Source organism: Sapajus apella, unplaced genomic scaffold (genome assembly GCF_009761245.1).
Source record: "Sapajus apella isolate SASKATOON/1434 unplaced genomic scaffold, GSC_monkey_1.0 scaffold33, whole genome shotgun sequence".
In the NCBI taxonomy this organism is placed as follows: domain Eukaryota; kingdom Metazoa; phylum Chordata; class Mammalia; order Primates; family Cebidae; genus Sapajus; species Sapajus apella.
In genome coordinates, this window is record NW_022436973.1 from 6598350 (window position 1) to 6619713 (window position 21364).

General features: G+C 42.3%; 1 protein-coding gene and 1 pseudogene across 3 annotated transcripts in view; one reads left to right on the forward strand and one right to left on the reverse strand.

The window, feature by feature from the left end:
- Positions 1-5194: 5194 nt before the first annotated feature.
- The window catches only part of NDRG3 (NDRG family member 3), a 56970-nt gene continuing 40800 nt past the window's right edge, over positions 5195-21364 (forward strand). For both annotated transcript variants that reach the window (XM_032295028.1, XM_032295030.1), the window contains exon 1: positions 5195-5286. The gene's annotated coding sequence lies outside the window, so the exon portion shown is untranslated. The remainder of the gene's footprint in view (positions 5287-21364) is intronic.
- On the reverse strand, positions 19289-20571 carry LOC116562734 (annotated as a pseudogene). Its single transcript, XR_004274081.1, has one exon. The product of XR_004274081.1 is annotated as an acyl-protein thioesterase 1 pseudogene (transcript).

A 21364-nucleotide genomic window follows, 5' to 3' on the forward strand; every position in this document is an offset into this window, starting at 1 on the left:
GTCCCAGCTACTCAAGTAGCTGAAGCAGGAGGATCACTTGAGCCTGGTAGTCGATGCTGCAGTGAGTTGTGATTACGTGATTACATTCCAGGCTGGCCGACAGCAAGACCCTATCTCAGGAAAAAAAAAAAAAAAAGAGAGAGAGAGAGAAAGAAGTCTCTAGGGAAGGGCCCCAGAAGGTTAGCCTTTTAGAATGCCCCCAGTGAGTAGTATTGAACTTTTAATGAGTACAGAGAATAAATGACATGGCCTCAGTTAACCACAGTTGAGTCAAGAACCAGCTAATGATCTTCATTCAGAAGCTCTGGAGCCAAACACTGTCAGATAGACTCAGCCATTCCCATTTTCCAGGGTGATTACTCATGAAGCTAGAAGCAGTTCTCCAAGAGAGCCTCGGATCTCTCTCTCTTTCTCTCCCCCAGCCTTTCAAAAAAAAAAAAAAAAAAAAACCACATACACATAAGGAAAACAAATGCTAAACAGTCTTCGCCCAGTTGTTGGTACCTTTTATTTGGGTGTATAGCTGTGTACATGGGATTGAGAACACAGTTTTTTTCTGCTGGGTACTCAACAAGTAAGACATAGCTTGAGGCTCTTGAGGGTATTACCTTTCTGTTTTTTGGCATGCCCCTTTGTGCTCATGTCAGGGGCTGAGGGCTTTACACAATGCCTTATGGTCATGGTCACATCATTCTAAGGAAGGAGAATTCATGCATACAGTGACAGATGCTTCCCAAAGAGCTCATCAGAATATGTGGCTCTGTATTCTATGACTGAGATTTTAATTCAGGCTTGAGTGATTTTCTCTAATCTTTCTAAATAATTTCAAAAGAAACCTCTGGAAATTCTGTTAGATTGAAGCTCTAATATGGTCTGTTTAGAAAGACATCATTATAAATAGTTCCTCAAAAGGTTAGGTCAATCTTTAAATCTTTTTGTGTTTGTTTTTTTTTTTTTTTGAGTCTTGCTCTGTTGCCCAGGCTTCAGTACAGTGGCACTGTTTCAGCTCACTGCACCTTTGTCTCCCTGGTTCTAATGATTCTCCTGACTCAGCCTCCCGAGTAGCTGGGACTACAGGCCTGTGCCACCATGCCCGGCTAATTTTTGTTTTTTTGTTTTGTTTTGTTTTTTGAAATGGAGTCTCGCTCTGTATCCCTGGCTGGAATGCAGTGGCACGATCTTGGTTAATTGCAACCTCTGCCTGTCGGGTTGCAGTTCAAGCAATTCTCCTGCCTCGGGCTCCCGAATAGCTGGGATTACAGGCGCATGCCACCATGTCCAGCTAATTTTTGTATTTTTAATAGAGACAGGGCTTTACCATGTTGGCCAGGCTGGACTTGAACTCCTGACCTCACGATCCACCCACCTCAGCCTCTTAAAATGCTAGGATTACAGGCATGAGCCACTGCACCTGGCCCTTTAAATCTTATGTTACAAAATACTAAATTTGGTATTTTTTCTAGGGTTTTCTAGACCCTTTTTTTCTAGTTTTCTAATTTCAGAAAGGGAAGTACATGCGCATTGTAAGTAATATGAAGAAAATTATAATCACCCATAACCTCTCTATGCAGAAACAGCTGCTATTGTTAATGTTTTTGTCTTTTATTTATTTATGAGACAGGATCTCACTTTGCACCTAGGCTGGAGTGCAGTGGTGTGATCTTAGCTCACTGCAGCCTCAACCTCCCAGGCTTAAGTAATCCTCTTGCCTCAGCCCCTCAAGTAGCTGGGACTATAAGCATGTACCACCATGCCCGGCTAATTTTTTTTTGCATTTTTTGTAGAGATGGCGTTTCACCAATATTGCCTATGCTGGTCCTGAACTCCTAAGCTCAAGTGATCTGCCCACATCAGCCTCCCAAAGTGCTAGGATTATGGGCATGAGCCATAATGCCTGGTCTTTTTTAATGCATATTTTAATGTAGCCAAGGTCAAACTGTAAGGACTATTTTGTACCCTACTTTCTTTTCCCTCTTACAACCATATCATATCTTAAGCTGGAATGTAGAAGTTGTTTTTTTTTTTGACCCAAAGTTTTAACAGAATTTCCTCAACATTTAACCATTTTTTTATGTTGGCTTATTCATTTTTTTTTTTATTTTTTTTGGGGGGACGGGGTTTCGCTTTTTTTACCCAGGCTGGAGTGCAATGGCGCGATCTCGGCTCACCGCAACCTCCGCCTCCTGGATTCAGGCAATTCTCCTGCCTCAGCCTCCTGAGTAGCTGGGATTACAGGCACACGCCACCATGCCCAGCTAATTTTTTGTATTTTTAGTAGAGACGGGGTTTCACCGTGTTGACCAGGATGGTCTTGATCTTTTGACCTCGTGATCCACCCGCCTCGGCCTCCCAAAGTGCTGGGATTACAGGCTTGAGCCACCGCGCCCGGCTGGCTTATTCATTTTATAAATCTGTATCAAGCACCTGATTTATATCAGGCCCTGTGGTATATTTGGAGGAAGGTGCAAGTTGAATCAGGAACCAGAAACTCACTGGCTAGCCATTTATATCCTACTAAAACCATCTGTCCTAATCCATTAGGGGGCCCTTCCTTTTGCTTCTCATAGTCTATCTGTAAATTAAACACAATTATTTGTCTGAAGAAGTCCTCAGACATTTCATGGGGCTAGTGGGAGCCATGGAACACTATGCTCCTTTTAATCAATAGCAACATTCCTAGGAAATGTGCTGCCCAGTCCCATCTGCACAGTATCTTAGTGGTCTTTCCATGTCGTGACTGCATTAGACTTTTTGTGAATTCAGTTTCTTATTAGGAATAATACTTTAGACTATGATCTCTACCATTCTCTTGCCCATTCTCAGTGGCATCTGCAGTCTCTATGATTGGTAATCTGTTGTAACATTACTGCCACCTTTAGAAAGACAAGGGCTGCTCATTCATAACCTTATTCCTCCAAAAGCTTTTGGCTTCTAGATCACTGCTGTCCAGTAGGAGTTTTTGCAGCAATGGAAATGTTCTGTGTCCATACTGCCCAAGAGTAGAGTATGAGGACTTGCAATATGGCTAATGTAACCAAGAAACCAAGATTTTTATTGTATTGAATTTAAATTTAAATTGTACATCCCTACCATACTGGATAGTGCAGCTCTAGGTAGTCCCAGTGGGATCTACTAGTTTCACTTAAGGAGTAGATAGTTTGTTTCTTTGGGTGTCTGAACCACACTGGGCTGTGGCTTTTTTTTTTTTGAGATGGAGTTTCGTTCTTGTTGCACAGGCTGGAGTGCAATGGCGCGATCTCAGCTTACCACAACCTCCACCTCCCGGATTCAAGCGATTCTCCTGCCTCAGCCTCCCAGGTAGCTGGGATTACAGGCATGCACCACCATGCCTGGCTAATTTTGTATTTTTAGTAGACACTAGGGGAACAGGGGTTTCTCCATGTTGGTCAGGCTGGTCTCCAACTCCCAACCTCAGGTGATCCGCCCATCTCGGCCTCCCAAATTGCTAGGAATATAGGTGTGACCTACCATGCCCGGCCTGGGCTGTGCTTTTTAACCTCTCTGTTTTGTCCTGCTAGTGTAGTTGGTGGGATCTTGAAGAATTATTTCTTTTTCTTTTCTTTTTTTTTTTTTGAGATGAAATCTCACTCTGTTACCCAGGCTGGAGCGCAGTGGCTCAGTACCAGCTCACTGCAACCTCTGCCTCCCAGGTTCAAGCAATTCTCTTGCCTCAGCCTCTCGAGTACCTAGGATTGCAGGTACCTGCTTCCATGCCCAGCTAATTTTTGTAGTTTTTTAGTAGAGACAGGTTTCACCATGACAGGTTTCACCATGTTGGCTAGGCTGGTCTCGAACTCCTGACCTCAGGTGATACACTCGCCTCAGCCTCCCAAAGTGCTGGGATTACAGGCATAAGCCACCATGCCCAGCACCAGAGAATTATTTCTAGGAGGATCTTGCTGAAGGGGAATGGGACTACTTAGTATTTCCTTGGGATCAGATATCTAGAGCATCTCTGGAGGGGGAGTTTTTGGAAGCTGTTAGGAACCTTCTGGAAGTCATTGTAGAGATAGAATAAATAGTCATGATAAATCAGTTTCTACATAATGGGAGACTTTTTTCAGGAAAGGGGTTACACTTTGTGAAAAATCAAATAGAAGTTTTCTTTTCTTTCTTCCCAAATACATTACTTGTTACCCCTTTTTGTTTTTTTGGAGATAGAGTCTCGCTCTGTCATACAGGCTGGAGTGCAGTGGCGTGATCTTGGCTCACCACAACCTCTGCCTCCCGGGTTCAAGCAATTCTCCTGCTTCAGCCTCCCCAGTAGCTGAGATTACAGGTGCACACCACCATGCCTGGCTCATTTTTATATTTTTAGTAGAGACAGGGTTTCACCATGTTGGCCAGGCTGCCCATAAACTTCTGACCTCAGGTGATTGGCCTTCCTCGGCCTCCCAAAGTGTTGGTATTATAGGAGTGAGCCACCATCCCTTTTTTATACTCTTATGACTTGCAATTCTGGCACATGGAATGCTACAGAAATGCTTCTGAATTATTGCCATTGATTTTTTTTTTCTCAATCAGTCATTATTATAATCCTTTTTAGAAGATTGATGAATTCTCCTTGGATTTTTTGACTGTATTTTACTTTTTAAATTATTCAGTGACTTATCCTTTTTCCCTGTCAGTGATTTAATAGGATGCAACAGATAGGCCAGTGTATTAAGAGCTTTGTTTTGTGTTTCTTTCCCTCCTTCAGTGACATTGCCTTTCTTTTTTGTTAGATTTCAAGACTTCCATTTCTGATCGATCCATGTCTTTGTCCTCTTCCTAATCCTTTCTTTAATTCCCAGTTCTGGGTACCCTCATACCTAGTCTCTTTCACCCTTCTCTACATTGGCCTTCAACTTCTTTCCTTCCAGCTACTTCACTTTGTGTGTTCAAGGTGTGCTTCCAGACTGTGATCCATGTTTTACTGTCTTCCTACACATTCTCACAGCTCTCCTTAGGTACGAAGGCAAGAAGTTACAAACTTGCTAGAAAACTAAACCCCTTCCCTTTATCTTCCCAGTAAGCCTACTAAAGCGTAATCTCACTTCTGAAGATTTAACCTTTATTAACACATGTTCATAACCCACCCTGCCTCTGAAACCTTCTGATGAGAACCATTTCAGTTTTATGGCAACCAAGAGGACGTACATGCACTGCTTTCACTGTGAACTGAATTTGCTGCACATGTGGAGAAACCATGGGGGAAAACTGACTGTGTTTTCTGTCTTCTGTTGACAGAATGGTACACGAAACTTCCAGGACTTTGACTGTCAGGTAAGGACTGTACAGACAACAAGGAGGCTCTGTACAGGATCTCTGCAGTGTTTCCTTTTCTGTGGTGGTGGTCTTGTAGAAGTGGATCTCTTATTATAGCTAATAATGAGTTCTTACTGTTGGTTTGGTCATTGGATCAAGTTCATTTAAAATGATTTGCAGTCATTGGCCATGGGTACAGTGGCTCATACCTGTCATTCCAGCACTTTGAGGGGCTGAGGCAGGCAGATCATTTGAGGTCAGGAGTTTGAGACCAGCCGGCCAACATGGTGAAATCTCATCTCTACTGAAAATACAAAAACTAGCCAAGCGTGGTGGTGCACGCTTGTAATCCCAGCTACTTGGGAGGCTAAGGCAAGAGATTCACTTGAACTCCGGGGTGGAGGTTGCAGTGAGTCGAGATTATGCCACTGCACTCCAGCCTGGGCAACAAGGTGAGATTCCATCTCCAAAAAAAAAAATAATAATAACAATGATTTGCTGTCATGTTCAGAAATTGCCTGCCAGGTACCTGTTTTATGATTGTAGGTTATTGGATAGAGCTGTCTCTTTGTGATTAAGATCTCTTTTCCTCACATGATACTGGAAACTGCATTTGTCACAGGTGGCAAATGGAAGGTTGCTCCCTTACCGCAGAGAAGATAGGAGAGGGGCAGATAGAGGATAGATTTCTTGACAGTAAAATATTTCCCTAAAAGAAAAGGCTAAATTGCTATGAATACAGTATGCATCTCTTGGGTTTCTGTTTGGAAATGAAAAATTCAACTTGACTCATTAGTATTTTCCTAAATGAAAGTATTCTTCCTAGTCTGCTTTTGTATCAGCTCTGTTGCCAGTTTGAAAATCAATAAAATGAACCAGCAGTTCTCCTTCTACCAACTTTATCTGTTGTCTGGTCCTGAAAGAAATGGGACTGAGGGCCGGGCACAGTGGCTCACGCCTACAATCCCAACAGTTTGATAGACTGAGGCTGGTCAATCACCTGAAGTCAAGAGTTCGAGACCAGTCTGGCCAATGTGGTGAAACCCTGTCTCTACTAAAAATACAAAAATTAGCTGGGCATGGTGGCACATGCCTGTAATCCAGCTACTCAGGAGGCTGAAGTGGGAGGATTGCTTGAACCTGGGAGGCAGAGGTTGTAGTGAACTGAGATAACACCACTGCACTTCAGTGGGGACAACAGAGTGAGACTCTGTCTCAAAAAAAAAAAAAAATTGAAAAAAAAAATCCATGGGAGTAAGAAATAAGTACATGGAAATGGAAACCTTATAAGCTGGGCAGCCTGACCCTCTTACTTTTGGGATAGATGCCATAGCAGTAACAAAAGTGACATGAAGTACACCCAGATGATACTAGCAGGAAGGGAGGGTGCTGGCAACGTCCTAGCTTCCAGTATTTGGCCAATCTATACCCACCAGCAAACAGTTATTTTCAGATATGCATTTTATGTTAAGCACAGTGGAATATCTAAGCATTAGCATCAGAAGAAAGAACTATTATAAGCAAACCAGTTAAAATAATTTGAGTACCGGCCGGGCGCGGTGGCTCACACCTGTAATCCCAGTACTTTGGGAGGCCGAGGCGGGTGGATCACTAGGTCAAGAGATCGAGACCATCCTGGTCAACATGGTGAAACCCCGTCTCTACTAAAAATACAAAAAATCAGCTGGGCATGGTGGCGCATGCCTGTAATCCCAGCTACTCAGGAGGCTGAGGCAGGAGAATTGCCTGAACCCAGGACGCAGAGGTTGCGGTGAGCCTAGATTGCGCCATTGCACTCCAGCCTGGGTAACAAGAGTGAAACTCCGTCTCAAAAAAATAATAATAATAATAATAATTTGAGTACCTACTATAGGCTACCTACTAAACATACAGTATCTCCAATATTTAGAGCAATATTGCTAGATGGTTTTTCTTATTCCTGTTTTAGAGGTCAAGAAATTAAGAATTAAGTTTTATAACTTAACATTGAATGGTTGGGATTGAAAAACCCCAGCTGGGTACTGTGGCTCATGCCTGTAATCCCAGCATTTTGGGAAGCCAAGGTGGGCGAATCACCTGAAGTCAGGAGTTTGAGACCAACCTGGCTAACATGGTGAAACCCTGTTTCTACTAAAAATACAAAAAATTAGCCAAGCGTTGTGGTGCATGCCTATAATCTCCGCTACTTGGGAGGCTGAGGCAGGAGAATTGCTGGAACCTGGGAGGCGGAGGTTGCAGTGAGCTGAGATGGCGCCATTGCACTCCAGTGTAGGCAACAAGACTGAAATTCCATCCCATAAAAAAAAAAAAAAAAAAGAAAGCAAAATTCTGTTCTTCCTGAATCCATTGCCCATTCTTTCCCACCTGGACATGTCCAGAGCTGAAATGTTGTAAGGAATTAGTTGCCCCTAAAGCTGAGGTTCCTTGGCAGAACAGATGAGACTCACCTTGGAAGAGTCAGGCTCATAGTGTAGTTATAGATTTCTGAATCTCAGTCCCAAACACCTCTTGTAATAACTGTTTGGTACTTTATATATACAACATAATCAGCCTAGTGAGTCATTCACTGTAGGCGATGGTTCCTTTCCTCTAAAACAAGAAGTTACATTATTTTTTAATAAATAGTGACAGTCAAGTTTGAGTTTGGTTGTTTTTAGTTTCAGCTAACTTCAGTTATGGTGTAGATCCTAGGGTGAACCAGTAGAGCTTGATTACTATTAGTACTATTAGATTATTATTACTATTAGTATTTCATATAATTTACCAAGAAGGAAAACATTTGAGAGAGGGTGACAGTAAAATTCAAGGTGAGGAACTCCAGAAATAGTGTATGTATACATTTATGCTCCTGCCCCAAAGTGCAGAAGTATTAATTTTCATCAAAGTCAGCACCTTCCCCCACAGTAAGAAAATTAGAATATAAAAGATTACATACTTGTTACAAAATAAATGAGAAAACACCAAAAAGTAAGTAAATAAAAATCACCTGTTATTTCACCAGTGTTAATATTTTGGCATGTAGCATTTGAGATTTTTTCCATACATAAATATAATTGTAGATAAGAAATTGAGTTTTAGAAATATAATTATGAATCGCTTTTTAATATTAAGGGTTACAAATAGTCTGGCAAAATTTCTTGATACTTTGGGTAAAGCTTTAAAATAGTAACATGAAGGCCGGGCGCGGTGGCTCAAGCCTGTAATCCCAGCACTTTGGGAGGCCGAGGCGGGTGGATCACGAGGTCAAGAGATTGAGACCATCCTGGTCAACATGGTGAAACCCCGTCTCTACTAAAAATACAAAAAATCAGCTGGGCATGGTGGTGCGTGCCTGTAATCCCAGCTACTCAGGAGGCTGAGGCAGGAGAATTGCCTGAACCCAGGAGGCGGAGGTTGCGGTGAGCCGAGATCGCGCCATTGCACTCCAGCCTGGGTATCAAGAGCGAAACTCCGTCTCAAAAAAAAAAATAAATAAAATAAAATAAAATAAAATAGTAACATGTTCTGGCCTTGTGAAATAGAACTTTTAAAATAGTAACATGTTCTGGCCTTGTGAAATAGAACTCAGTTCTGTTACAAATAGGCTGTGGGCTGTGTCTCACTCCTGTAATCCCAGAGCTTTGGGAGACTGATGCAGGAGAATTGCCTGAGCCCAGGAGTTTGAGACCAGCCTGAGCAACATAGGGAGACCCCCCTTCTCTACAAAAGATTTAAAAATAAAAAATTAGCTGAGCATGATGGCATGCACCTGTAGTCCCAGCACTTAGGGAGGCTGAGGTAAGTATGTGTATATATGTATATATGTATATATATATTTAGAGATAGTATATTATATATATATATATGTATATGTATTTAGAGATGGGTCTATGTTGAATTTATATGTATATGTATGTGTGTATGTATATATACATATATACACACATATAAACTAAGATATATTACAGATAACTACAACATCTGTTCCAACACTCTCTAATATACATATATATAGTATACATATATACACATATAGTATACATATATTAGAGAGTATGTTGGGTTTATACACAGATGCTATAGTTTATCTGTGCATATGATATATTGCTTTAGATAAATAACACTTATTTTCTGTATAATCAGAAACAAATTTAGAAAACTTAGAAAAGCATGAAAATAAAGATTGCTTATAATCCTGCGAGTGGGTCACTTGAGATCAGGAGTTGAAGACCGAAGACCAGCCTGGCCAACATGATGAAACCCCATCTCCACTAAAAATACAAAAATTAGTCTGGGCACAGTGGCTCATACCTGTAATCCCAGTACTTTGGGAGACTGAGGCCGGCAGATCACCTGAGGTTGTGAGTTTGAGACCAGCCTGACCAACATAGAGAAACCTCGTCTATACTAAAAATACAAAATTAGCTGGGCATGGTGGTACATGCCTGTAATCCCAGTTACTCAGGAGGCTGAGACAGGAGAATTTCTTGAACCCGGGAGGTGGAGGTTGAGGTGAGCCAAAATCATGCCATTGTACACCAGCCTGGGCAACAAGAGTGAAACTCCATCCCAAGAAAAAAAAAAATTAGCTGGGCATGGTGGCAGGTGCCTGTAGTCCCAGCTACTTGGGAGGCTGAGACAAGAGAATGGCTTGAACCCAGGAGATGGAGGTTGCCCAGATGGCAACCTGGGCAACAAGAGTAAAACTCTGTCTCAAAAAAAAAAAAAAAAACCCTGTATAATAACAAAAACTATACCCAAGGCTTGTACAGTAGCCTGTTTATTGGAAACAGTAACAGTTCATACTAATAAAAATGTTGACATTTCCTAGAATATGTTGTCATGAAAATATAACTAAACTAGTTCAGAGTGGCCAGAGAGAGGAAGAAATAGTAACGGGTTTGAAATGATCATGATTTAGCATGATTTAGTTAAGTTTAGAAATAGGGGACAGGCTAGATCATGTCATTCTGGTGACAATACATTTATTGAAGTCAGAGGACTCAAGAAAAAAGTGAAAGATGGTTATCTTTAACTATTACATTCTTGAAAGCCTTTTTTTTTTTTTTTTTTTTTTTGGGGACGGAGTTTTGCTCTTGTTACCCAGGCTGGAGTGCAATGGCGTGATCTCGGCTCACCGCAACCTCCGCCTCCCGGGTTCAGGCAATTCTCCTGCCTCAGCCTCCTGAGTAGCTGGGATTACAGGCACGCGTCACCATGCCCAGCTGATTTTTTGTATTTTTCGTAGAGACAGGGTTTCACCGTGTTGACCAGGATGGTCTCGATCTCTTGACCTCGTGATCCACCCGCCTCGGCCTCCCAAAGTGCTGGGATTACAGGCGTGAGCCACCGCGCCCGGCCCCTTTTTTTTTTTTTTTTTTTTTTTAAATGCAGGGTCTCACTGTATCACCCAGGCTGAGGTACAGTGGCACAATCATAGCTCACAGTAACCCTAAACTCCAGGGCTGAAGCAATCTTCCCGCTTCAGCCTCCTGAGTAGCTGGGACTACAGGTACATGCCACTATGCCTGGCTAATTAGAAAATAATTTTTGGCCAGGTTCGGTGGCTCCTGCCTGTAATCCCAGCACTTTGGGAGGCCAAGGTGGGCAGATCACGAGGTCAGGAGTTCGAGACCAGCCTTGCCAACATGGTGAAACCCCGTCTCTACTAAAACTATAGCAATTAGCTGGATGTGGTGGTAGGTGCCTGTAATCCCAGCTACTCAGGAGGCTGAGGCAGTAGAATTGCTTGAACCCGGGAGAGAGAGGTTGCAGTGAGCCGAGATCGCCTCACTGTACTCCAGCCTTGGTGACAGAGCAAGACTTGATCTCAAGGGAAAAAGAAAAAAAGACCGGGTGTGGTGGCTCATACCTGTAATCCCAGCACTTTGGGAGGCCGAGGCAGGCAGATCATGAGGTCAGAAGATCCAGACCATCCTGGCCAACATAATGAAACCCTGTCTCTACTAAAATACAAAAATTAGCTGGGCGTGGTGACGCGGACCTGTAGTCCCAGCTACTCAGGAGGCTGAGCCAGGAGAATCGCTTGAACCCAGGAAGAGGAGGTTGCGGTGAGCTGAGATTACGCCACTTTATTCCAGCCTGGGCTACAGAGGAAGACTCCATTTCAAAAAAACAAAAAGAAAAAGAAAAAATGTCTATTTTCAGTAGAGATGGGATCTTGCTGTGTTGCTCAGACTGGTCTTGAACTCCTGGCCTCAAGTGATACTCTCACCTTGGCTTCCCAGAGTGCTGGCATGAGCCATCCTGCCTGACCTTAAAAACACCTTCTGTTTAAGACTACATCTTTCATTAGGTGGGAGAGACAGTCCAAAATAGAGAAGTATGTCAAGGACTTTTATGATTTCAGGTTGTTTCATAAACATGAAGAATTAAAGGGATTACGTTCAAGAAGTACATGATAAATAATCAGAAAGTAATGGGAGAGCAGGGCATGGTGGCTTATCCCTGTAATTCAGCACTTTGGGAGGCTGTGGCAGATAGATCACTTGAGCCCAGGAATTTGAGATCAGCTTAGGCAACATACGGAGACCCCATCTCTGCAAAAAATTAAAAAATTCGCTGGGTATGGTGGCAGGCATGTGTGCTCCAAGCTACTTGCAAGGCTGAGGTAGGAGGATCACTTGAGCCTATGAGTTCAAGCCTACAGTGAGCTATGATCACACCACTGGACTCCAGTCTGGGTGACAAGACCCTGTCTCAAAAAAAAAAAAAAAAAAAAAAAACAGAAAAAGGAAAAGAAAAGAAAGTGCTGGGAGATGGGAGAGATCTATGACCAGAGACTATTAGATGTTCTGTTAGGCTGTGCCCCTTGAGCACAGGCTCATTGTGTAGTCACACTCTAGAATGCTGGGGTGGGAGGTGAGGTAGCTGGAGAAAGAGCCTATAAGACAGACGGTAGCTGACTAAGACAAAAAGATAGCAACAACATGTTACTCCCTGCAGTGGTCTGACAATTGAATCAGTTCCTTAGTCAGGGTCTCTGCACATTCGTCTTCAGATGGAGTTTCTTTCAAGCTGTTCATTCACAAGGTCATGAAAAATGCACATGCCAGTCACCATGGGGGTGAGTGCTTCCTTTCTTTTTGTTTTTGATTCTGCTAAGAATATTTAAATTCACATACTTTGAAAATGAAGAACTTTGAGACATTGACAACTGGCGGCTCCTCCAAATAGGGTAATGAACAGGGCCTGGGACTCTTGGCCTTTGATACTTTGGTTGTTACATGATTTGAGGGCATGTTACGGCATGGTAGGGGCTGACATCTCCCTAAAAATTTGAAATTTTGTAAGGAGCCAATTTTACTTTTGCATATCATCCAGATTATGAAATGACAACAAAGAAGTAACTTTGCCCTATTCCCTCATCTACTTTTTTTTTTGGAGACAGTCTCGCTCTGTTGCCCAGGCTGGAGTGCAGTGGTGTGATACCGGCTTACTGCAACCTCCGCCTCCCGGGTTCAAGCGATTCTTCTGCCTCAGCCTCCCAAGTAGCTGGGACTGCAGCACATACCACCATGCCCAGCTAATTTTTGTATTTTTGGTAGAGACAGGGTTTCACCATGTTGGTCAGGCTGGTCTCAAACTCCTGACCTCATGATCCACCCGCCTCGGCCTCCCTAAGAGCTGGGATTACAGGCGTGAGCTACCGCTCCTGGCCTTCTCATCTACTTTTAAAGTATTGTCTTTTATCCCATCTATTATATCTCTCTTTTTAACATTCTTCTGACCTTCCCTGGAAGTTCACTGTCTCATCCCCATTCACATCTTGTGTGTACACCATACACACCACCACCACCAATTACCATCAGTTACATACGAGGCCTTGGTGAGGTCCGGCTATGCTTAGGGCCAGAGTATAAACTGGTATTTCCCTCAGTTCTGAGCAGCAGCCCAACTGGAATTTTTAAGTAGTACTCTACTGAAAGTTTGAGTTTGACAAAAGATAGGTTTCAGCAACCAGATTGTCAAGGCGGCAAGTTGTTGGACATTCTCTTTAACTTGGATTTGACTGTAGTGTCACTCCATATGACAGACACTTTCTCCCTCTCTCCTTTTTTTTTGCCCCCTTCCCCGCTTTATTCTATTTCTCTCAAGAAACAAAACATGAGAGATATTGAAACCTCCTTTAGTTCTCTTTAATTATTTATCCACTCCCAGAAGGAAACAAAGTACTAAAGTTAGTGTACCTTCTTTCTCCTCCAAGTTTTTATACTTAAAATATGAGCTGTCTGTTCTGGCTCATGCCTGTAATAGCGCTTTGGGTGGCTGATTTGGGAAAATTACTTTAGACCAGGAGTTCAAGACCAGCCTGGGCAAATAGAGAGACCCCATCTCTCCAAGAATTCTAAAAAATAAAAATTAGCCAAGTGTAGTGGTGTGCACCTGTAGTCCTAGCTACTTGGGAGGCTGAGGTGAGGGGATCCCTTGAGTCCAGGAGTTCTATGCCACAGTGAGCTATGATCACATCACTGCATTCTAGCCTGGGCACTAGAGTGAGATCCTATCTCTAAATATATATGTGTATGTATATGTATGTATACATATATATAAATAATCAGAACCTATAGTGTTGCTTTTTAAAAGATTGACCTAAATGGTGTATTTTTAATACATATCTTTTTGCATCTTGCTCTTTTACAGTTTTTTTTTCAATATTTTCTGTGTGTATTAATGCGAATAATTCTAGTTCATTTTTATCTGTATGTCATATGAATAAGTCATAATTCATTTATTAATTTCCCTATTGATGAATATTTGGGCTGTTTCCAATTTTTTTTGACATTATAGAGAAGGTTGTGATGTTTAGACCCTTAACAAACACAGGTTTGAACTGTGTGGGTCCACTTATACATGACTTTTCTTCAATAAATATATTGGATTATTATTATTTTTTTATTTAAAAGGTCTTGCTCTGTCACCCAGGCTACAGTGCAGTGCCAGGAACATGGCTCATTGTAGTCTTGACCTCCTGGGCTCAAGTGATTTTCCTACCTCAGCCTCTGAGTAACTGGGACCACAGGCATGCACCACCACACCTGGCTATTTTTAAAAATTTTTTGTAGAGATGTTCTCACCATGTTGCCCAGGCTGGCCACAAACACCTGGGCCCAAGCAGTCTTCTTACTTCGACCTACCAAAGTGCCGGGATTACAGGTGTGTGCCCCTAAACACAGCCAGAAAGGTTTTGGAGATTTTGAAAAATCCCGTGTCAGGGCGAGGTGACTCATGCCTGTAATCTCAGCACTTTGGGAGGCCGAGACAGCCAGATCACCTGAGGTCAGTTTGAGACCAGCCTGGCCAACATGGTGAAACCCTGTCTCTACTAAAAATACAAAAAATAAGCCAGGTGTGGTGGCATGTGCCTGTAGCCCCAGCTACTCAGGAGGCCAAGGCAGGAAAATCTCTTGAACCTGGGAGGTGGAGATTGCAGTGAGCCAGGATCAGGCCACTGCACTCCAGCCTGGGTGACAGAGCAAGACTCTGTCTCAAAAAAAAAAAAAAAAGAAAAAAAAAGGAAAAAAAAACCGACAGACTATGTAGCCTAGAGCTATTGAAAAAATTAAGAAAAAGATATGTCATGAATGCATAAACTATATGTAGATATTAGTCTACATATAGTTTTTATCATTAACATAAAATATACACAAATCTATTATACAAAGTTAAAACTTATGTACACACTTATAGGTCATACATGGCACTATTTGTGGTCGAGAGAAATGTAAACAAATGTAAAGATAAAATATTAAATGTCGGTTTTTTTTTTTTTTTTTTTTTTTTTTGAGACTGAGTTTTGTTCTTGTTGCCCAGGCTGGAGTGCAACAGCACGGTCTTGGCTTCCTGCATTCTCCACCTCCCGTGTTCAAGTGATCCTCTTGCCTCAGCTTCCTGAGTAGCTGAGATTACTGGCAGCTGCCACCATGCCCAGCTAATTTTTGCACTTTTTAGTAGAGGTGGGGTTTCACCATGTTGGCCAGGCTGGTCTGGAACTCCTGACCTCAAGTGATCCACCCACCTCAGCCTCCCAAAATGCTGGGATTACAGGCGTGGGTCATCATGCCTGGCCCTGAACAGGTTTTTAATGCAGACAAAGTGCCCTATTCTGGGTGGGGGGAAACTGCCACAAAGGACATATTAGTAAGGAAGAGAAGTGAGTACCAGAATTTAAGGCAGGAAGGGGTGGGCTAACTCTATTTTGTGTAAATGTTGCCAGGTTTATGATCAGGATTGTCCTATGTTTAAAATTGTAAACCCCTAAGCTTTGAAGGGAAATGAAAAATGCCAGCTGTCAGTGTTTTGATTGTACAGCAAGAAGGCCTAGGTAATAAGAACCCTTTTTCTGGGTTGATTTTATCTATGCTTTTCCCTGAAGTCACAAAATACCTTGCCAGTAAGAGACTGCCTTTCCAAGAGCTTTTGATACGGACAATGTCCCTGGCCACCGAGAACCCCAGAACTTCAGTATTGAGTTCAATGCCAAAGATGTCTAAGTGGTTAACTTGCCCTCAAACACAGTATCTCTTAAGTCTGCCTCTAGATCAAGGGGTCTTAAGGATCTTTAAGGTTCATTATACATGGTACTTTATGGAACAGATTGTCAGTGCTATGTAAGAAAATTCCAATAGATAGAACATCATAAAAGTCAGGAAGGATTACATCATTGAAAATGCTATTGTTGTTATAGAAAAGGCCAGAGGCCAGGCGCAGTGGCTCAGGCCTGTAATCCCAGAACTTTGGGAGGCCAAGGCAAGTAGATTGCTTGAGCTCAAAAGTTCAAAGCCAGCTGGGCATGGTGGCTTACTCCTGTAAGCCACTATCCCAGCACTTTGGGAGGCCAAATCGGGTGGATCACCTGAGGGTGAGGAGTTTGAGACCAGTCTGACCAACATGGTAAAACCCCACCTCTATTAAAAATACAAAATTAGCTAGGCATGGTGATGACACACACCTGTAATTCCAGTGCCTTGGGAGGCTGAGGCAGAAGAATCGCCTGAACGGGGGAGGCAGAGGTTGCAGTGAGCCAAGATCACATCACTGCACTCCAGCCTGGGCAACAAGAATGAAACCTCATCTCAAAAAGAGAAAAAGAAAAAAAGAAGTTCAAAGCCAGCCTGAGCAACATAGTGAAACCTTGACTCTACAAACAGTATAAAAATTAGCTGAACATGGTAACATGCACCTATGGTCCCAGCTAATTGAGGGGCTAAGGTGGGAGAATCGTTTGAGCCCGAGAGGTGGAGAATGCAGTGAGCCGAGATCACGCTACTATACTCCAGCCTGGGTGACAGAATGAGACGCTGTCTCAAAAATAAAAATAAAAGACCCTGAAAGCCATGAAGCCCAAAACAATAAATTCCTGCTGAATAAAACTCTGTACATATGTTATACATGACTTCACAAGATTTACAACAGAGCCAAACAAGGATCATTAAAAAGATTATGAATATGACAAAAAAAGGTAGATTGTAGGATGAAGGTTTTCAAGGTTTGGATCTTGGAGAAATTTAAGAGCTAGTAGATACCACACCAGAGTAATTAGCAGAAGATAACTTGATGGAGATGAATGCTTCTGCACCAGTGCCAGACAATGAGGAATATGTAGAAGCAGTGGCAGAAAACAAATTGACAGTAGACAGCCTAGCAGAAGGGTTCTAGTTATTTAAGACTACTTTTCACTCTTTTATGTCATGAACTATTCTGTGATACGCACACTTGAACTAAAGTAAACAGTGGAAGAAGGAATGGTACCGTATAGAAACATTTTTAGAAAAATGAAAACATAAAAAGTCAGACAAATTACCATGTATTTCTGTAAAGTTACATCAAGTATACCTGCCTCTTGTGCCTCCCCTTTCGCCTTCTCCACCTCTTCCTTCTTTGTTACCCTTGAGATGGCAAGACCAACCCCTCCTGGTCCTCCTCTTCCTCAGCCTCCTCAACAAGATAATGAGGATAAAGATCTTTATGATGATCTACTTCCACTTAATGAATAGTAAATATGTTTTCTCTGCCTTATGATATTCTTAACGTTTTCCTTTTCTTTAGCTTACTTTATTGTAAGAATACAGTATATCAGTGGTCCTCAAGCTTTCTGGCACCAGGGATCAGTTTTGTGGAAGATAATTTTTCCATGTACTTGAGTGCACAGGAGATCGTTTTGAGATGATTCAAGCACATTACATTTATTGTGCACTTTTTATTATTACATTGTAATATGTAATGAAATAATTATGCCATTCACCATAATGTAGAATCAGTGAGAGCCCTGGGCTAGTTTTCCTACAACTAGATGGCCCCATCTGAGGGTGATGGGAGACAGTGATAGGTCATCAGGCATTAGATTCTCATAAGGAACGCACACACACACAAAAAAAGGAACGCACTACCTAGATCCCTTGCATGATCAGTTCACAGTAGAGTTTGTACTCCCATGAGAATCTAATGTCACTGCTGATCTGACTGGAGGTGGAGCTCAGGCAGTGATGTAAGCAATGGGGAGCGGCTCTTAAGACAGATGAAGCTGCACTCTTACTTGCCACTCACCTCCTGTGTGGCCGGGTTCCTAAGAGGATATGGACTGGTACCAGTCTGTGGCCCAGGTGTTGGGGACCCCTGCGGTATATAACATACAAAATATGTGTTAGCAATTTATGTTATCAGTAAGGCTTCCTATTAATATTAGGTTATTAGTTGTTAAGTTTTGGGGGAGTCAAAAATTATATGCAGATTTTTGACTACACAATGGGTTGGCACCACTAACCATTGTGTTGTTTGAGGGTCACCCATATATCTCTGTAAATGTCCTTTTATGTGTGTGACCATGTTTGATAGTTTATTTAGATTATATCTTTTTTTTTTTTTTTTTTTTTTTGAGACAGGGTCTTGCTCTGTCACTTAGGCTGGAGTGGAGTATTGTGATCGTAGTTCACTGCAGCCTTGACCTCTGGACTCTAGCCTTTCTCCTGCCTCATCCTCCTGAGTAGTTGGGATTACAGGCATGTGCTACCACACCTGGCTAATATTTTTATGTTTTTGTAGATATGAGGTCTCACTATGTTGCCAGGGCTGGTCTTGAACTCTTGGCTCAAGTGATTCTCTCACCTTAGCATCTCAAAGTGCTGGGATTACTGGTGTGAGCCATGACCATTGACTAGGTTAAGATCCTTTAGGGGTATAGGGTAGAAACCCACCTAGTAGCTTAAACCAGAGGCAATCCAGGGATGTCTCAGAACTTATAAGTACATATGGCTAGCATCAGAAATCTAATGACCCAGCCTTAGATTATATGTAAAATTGCGGTAGGGTAGGTACCTCTTACTTTTACTAGAAATTACCAAATTATTCTCACGGTATTTGTTCCAGTTTACATGCCTTACCAACAGTATATGTTGATTCTTCATGGGCACGGTGGCTCATGCCTGTAATCCCAGCACTTTGGGAGGCCGAGGCAGGTAGATCACTTGAGATCAGGAGTTTGAGACCAGCCTGGACAACATGGTGAAACCCCATCTTTACTAAAAATACAAAAATTAGTGAGACCTGGTGGCACATGCCTGTAGTCCCTGCTACTTGAGAGACTGAGGCAGGAGAATTGCATTAAGCCGAGATCCCAGCCTAGGTGGGCGACCTAGGCTGCATCCCAGTCTAGGTGGGTGACAGAGTAAGACTCCGTCTCAAAAACAAAACAAAACAAAAAGAACAGTATATGTTGATTCTTACTTATTTCTCCGCATCCTGGATACCACTTGGCATTATCTGACTTCAAGTTGTTGCCATTCTGGTATGTATGAAGTCGTATTTGATTGAATTTAATTTTCACTTTCCTGTCTGTTTAGTGAAGGTAATGTCTTCCTACTTTTCTATCATAGCACCCTGTTTGTTTCTTTTATAGCACCTATCACAAGCTATTATTATGGGTGGGTTTGTTTGTGTGTTTATTGTCTGCCTCCCTATCTAGAACATAATCTCTGTGAAGGCTGGGATCACATTTCTCAGGTTTACTGTTGTTTTTTTTTTCCCCAAAAATAAAAGGGCCATTTATTGAAAAGAACAATTTACTGTCTCTTGACAATGAACAGCATTATCCCTGTTATTAGGAATAATATAATACCACCTCATTCTTATTATGTATTACAATCATTATGTATATGTGAATACATATATAAAATACAGATACTGCATGGTGACTAAGCAGTTTTGGAATAAATCCATAGACTAAGTCACAGCATGCATAATTGTTTATATCTTAACTGCTCTTTGTACCTGAACAGATTTTCGTTAGGCATACTGCTAATTTTCAAATGATGTAATAAAAATTCTGGTGGCAGTGCTATATTATTTTGCTGACTTACATTTGAGAAAAAAGAAGCTACCTGCTTCATCTATTTTAATATGGTATATCCTGAATCTTCTTATAAGAATACATGTATAGAAACTTAAAAGATCCTACATTTCTCATGAGGAGACATTATTTGATCTTTGTCACTAGAGTGTATTCGCAAAACATTTTAACACTGCAAACATTAGAAATTTGAAGACTGGGCATGGGAAAAGGTTTATTCTCTGCTACAATGATGCTGGAATACTACACAAGGCCTGTTAGTGACGTCAATCAGTTGGAGGTAGGACTTTATCAATGAATTGCTTGACATCCATCATTTCCTGTTGACACGAACTGTGCATCATACCTTCATAGGTTTTAAAGGTCACATTGGCTGGATTCACCAATGTTTTTAGTTTTTCAACCGTAAGAGAACCAAACATCAGGGGAACTAAAGGGTCACAATCTCCGTGGCACTGAAGAATAGAAATATCTCTATTGGTGCCACTGATTCCTGTGGAAATGATGCCCGAAGTGGAAGCCAACAACTGAGTGCAGTGACACCCGCCAGTTTCTGCTGCATGGCAAGGGCAGTATATAAAGATAAAGCTCCTCCCTGAGAAAATCCTCGCAAAATAATTCTCTTTGAAGGAATGCCATTCTTCACTTCTTGATCAATCAAGGTTTATGTTTTCTGCAACCTGTGATTAACCTAACCCAGGTTCATCCTCCTGTGAATCTGGTGAAAGCCCAATAATATCAAACCCTGAAGGCATAGCCATGTTCATATTTAATGTAACAGGCATAACAGGCGCATGCGGGCAGATACATTTGATATGTGAACTTCTGATACCTGCAAAGTCTTCTGCCGATCCGTGCCCAGTATCTCCCAATCCGTGAAGGAAAATCACTGCGGCGGTAGCCTTCCGGGTGGCGGGGACGACGGCAGGCAGCTGGGCTGACATGTTATTGCCGCGCATACAGCGGCTCAGCGCACACAGCAAGCGAAGGAAGAGCAGGCGCCTGGCCCCGGCCGTGGGCGGTGCGAGCTGCGAGTTGCGGCCGGCCCCACGGGGCGCACGCTTAGGAGTGGCGCGCTTCCTTCTGCCCGTTCCGCGCGCGCGCGACCCCGCGTCCACTCAGGTTTACTGTTTTATTCCCAGCTCAGTACATCTGGTATGGAGTGGCATTCAATAGATATTTAATGAATGAACCAAGGTCGGGAAGTGGGTCATTTAGTAAGTCTAACGTTGTTGTAAGAGAAATACAGAAATGGAAAGTAATTTATCTTCCTCCTATCCAAACCTTATTCTTTCTTTTTTTCTTGTTTTGGTTTATTTTTTTTTTTTTTTTTTGAGATGGAGTCTCGCTCTGTCGCCCAGGCTAGAGAGCAGTGGTACTATCTCAGCTCATTGCAGCCTCCACCTCCCGGGTTCAAGTGATTCTTCTGCCTCAGCCTCCTGAGTAGCTGGGATTACAGGCACCCACCATCATGCCTGGCTAATTTTTGTAGAGACAGGGTTTCACCATGTTGGCCAGGGTAGTCTTGAAGTACTTGCCTTAAGTGATCTGCCCACCTCGGCCTCCCAAAGTGCTGGGATTACAGGTATGAGCCACAGCACCTGGCCTATACTTTATTTCATAGCCAGTTCATGGTACCTGATTATAGTCTACATTTCTTTTGTTCATTTTTCAAGGCTTTGAATAGACTTGACTAGGAGGTAGTAGTAATAGAGAATAACAGAAATAGTGAGTCACACCTGGATTGATTTG